Source organism: Pagrus pagrus (genome assembly GCF_965226575.1).
Source record: "Pagrus pagrus genome assembly, chromosome: 13".
Taxonomy (NCBI): domain Eukaryota; kingdom Metazoa; phylum Chordata; class Actinopteri; order Spariformes; family Sparidae; genus Pagrus; species Pagrus pagrus.
Window position 1 is genome coordinate 15,556,776 of NC_140197.1, and position 3,188 is coordinate 15,559,963.

At 38.0% G+C, this 3,188-nt stretch overlaps 1 gene segment (V, D, J or C); it reads left to right on the plus strand.

The window, feature by feature from the left end:
• The first annotated feature begins 1,869 nt into the window (after window positions 1-1,869).
• LOC311267927 (immunoglobulin heavy variable 3-23-like) lies at window positions 1,870-2,321 on the plus strand. The segment is given in 2 exons: window positions 1,870-1,912; window positions 2,014-2,321.
• The last annotated feature ends 867 nt before the right edge of the window (window positions 2,322-3,188 follow it).

Below are 3,188 nucleotides of genomic sequence, written 5' to 3' on the forward strand. Positions count from 1 at the left end.
GGCATCAGGAGCCTGACAGCAGAAGATTCTGCTGTTTACTTCTGTGCTCGACAGACACAGTGACTGAAGACAGTGGAGCAGCTGCACAAAAACTTCCACAGACAACAAACATGTGATCTTCATGACATCTGGGTTTTCTCATCACCTGCAAAGCACTTTGATATATCCACATTGGATTCCCACAGAGTTTACTGTAAACTCACAAATAATATTTATTCTCTTTATGTTACATCACTCACAGTAACAGAGTTTCTTCATTTGTCAAAACATTAAATAACACTATATTTCTAATGCCATCTACATACAATCTAATTACAAACTCTTAATGTCATAAATCCCCAACAAACATTCAGATTATTGGTGAATTGTTTAACATGATAAAATGACAATTCATCAAATTTCAAAAATACTCATGGATATTGGTGATCATAAGAACACTGCAGATTAGTATTTAGCGCATAAGCTGTCTACAGGAAGTAATGAGAAACATTGATGCTGGGACAAATTATATGTGAATTTGTTTGAATGAATGCTGTTTAGAAATGTGACAGATTCCTGAACCAAATTTTACATTTTGGTGTGTTACTAAAATAAATCAGGGAATTGTTTCCTCCCTGTGAGGAGGAGTCAATGCAAAACTCAGATGTCTTCCTCCTCTACTTATCTGACTGCAGAGAGGATGACAGAGAACAGTGGACACACAGTTTAACATGATGGACTATAGGACAGGACTGCTGCTTTTAACTGTCTGCTGGGCAGGTGAAGATTTTACTAAATCTCTTGATGCTGAGTTGCAAACAAACAGTAATTAATGTAGATTTTACTTGTGTCTTGACAGGTGTTGATGGTCAAACTCTGACAGAATCTGAACCAGTGGTTAAAAGGCCTGGAGAATCTCACAGATTGACCTGTACAGCCTCTGGATTCACATTCCACAGCTACGCTATGAACTGGATCAGACAGGCTCCTGGAAAAGGACTGGAGTGGGTTTCTGCTATCAATGGTGGTGGTGGCAGCACTTACTACTCTGAGTCAGTCAAAGGCCGGTTTAGCATCTCCAGAGACAACAGCAGACAGCAGGTGTATCTGCAGATGAACAGTCTGAAGACTGAAGATTCTGCTGTTTATTATTGTGCTCGAGAGCCACAGTGACACAGGAAGCAGCAACACTGTACAAAAACCCAACATAGCAAAATAAGTTGAAACTTTATATTTTGCTATTTATATCAACAGAAATTAATTACAGTTTAAGAAAATCAACACAATCAGAGAAACATCATCTTAATTAAACTACTTGAATCAGAAAGGATCAATTATAGTTTTGGTGTTCTAACATAAGTACTTAATTATTCTGTATGTGAGTGTGTTTTCTTCAAAATGATTCTTCCTTCTTTCACCTTTCAAAATAAATATTGACATCAAAACTCTACGTTTTTGACTGTTTCTGAGAGGACATTTGATTTCACTGCAGCTGTTTTGTTCTCCAACATGTAGTTTAGGACGTCTGAGGGCATAAATAGTCTTGTGACCTTCATGTGAATGTAGTATTGTTTGTCTTAAATAAATGAAAATGCATTAAATGAAAACAATTATTTCATATATAAATTCAATATTCTGTTTAAAATAACGAAATCAAAATCAGTGTTTTGAAATTGAAAGTAACACATTTTCTTACATATGTGTCAAAATAAACATTATAACAACTTCAAGCTATGACTGACAGCAGAGTGTGTCCTTCTTTTATATCCTGTCAGTGTCCTTCTCTATGCAAAGTGAACTTCCTCACAGTCTGCTATAAAGACTTGATATCATGCTGTCAGCTGCAGCAGAAGAAGAGAAGCTCCCATCAGATCACCTTCAATACCAACCATGTTCTCTGTAGCTCTGCTGCTGCTGCTGGCTGCTGGATCCTGTGAGTCTCACTGAGGCAGAGACACTGACAGTATGATCACAGCACACTGACTGTTCACTGTTATCACACTCATTCAATATTCAACATGTTTTCCTCCACAGGTGTGAAGTGTGAACAGTTGACACAGCCAGCCTCTGTGACTGTGCAGCCAGGTCAGCGTCTGACCATCACCTGTCAGGTCTCTTATTCTGTCAGCAGCTATCGTACACACTGGATCAGACAGCCTGCAGGGAAAGGACTGGAGTGGATTATAAGAGGAGGTGGTGGATACAGCACACGCATCAAGGATTCACTAAAGAACAAGTTCAGTATCAACTCGGACTCTTCCAGCAACACATTGACTCTAAATGGACAGAATGTGCAGCCTGAAGACACTGCTGTGTATTACTGTGCCAGAGAGCCACAATAACACAAACCATCAGTAGACCTGAACAAAAACCCCTCAGTGCCTGAACACTTGTAACATGAAGCCACCAGAGGAGGAGCCCTCAGACCAGGAATGATTTCAACACCAGTTCACTGTTACTGTTAGAGAGGAATAGACACATTTAACAATGAAGAAGTAAAATAAACACAAGCTGGTTTATGAAACAACAAAACAAAAAGTTTTTTTTCTGTCTTACTCACAATATATTAGTGAAACAATAACAGTATTTCAGCTCACAACTGCATTTTAAAGAGCTCTTTATCGAAAAAAAAAAAAAAAGAAACATTAATGATTTTTATTCCTATTGCAGTTTAATTTCCCCTGATGTCCTTAATAAGGAATGCCTTATGAACACTTCATCACAAAATCAACATAACAACACAAGGAACAACAATTGTTGCCATTTGTTGTTTTTCCGATTAAAATACTCACTAGTGGCATTATAAAATTGATCAGCTATCGTCAAATTCTTGACATGCACAGTGCTTTATAATGAGGGGCAACCAACTTAAATGATGTGTTTTTCAAATAGTTGCTCAAATAATACTAAACATGCAAGAGTTTCTCTTGAGGGAATGACTCATGTACAGATTCTCCAGTTTCACCAAACAGTAACTGAGATCCAAGTCAAATCCAGTTCAACACTGTGAGGAGGAGTCAATGCAAAACTCCGATGTCTTCCTCCTCTACTTATCTGACTGCAGAGAGGATGACAGAGAACAGTGGACACACAGTTTAACATGATGGACTATAGGACAGGACTGCTGCTTTTAACTGTCTGCTGGGCAGGTGAAAATTTTACTGAATCTCTTGATGTTAAGTTTAGTTACAAGCATACAGTAATTAATG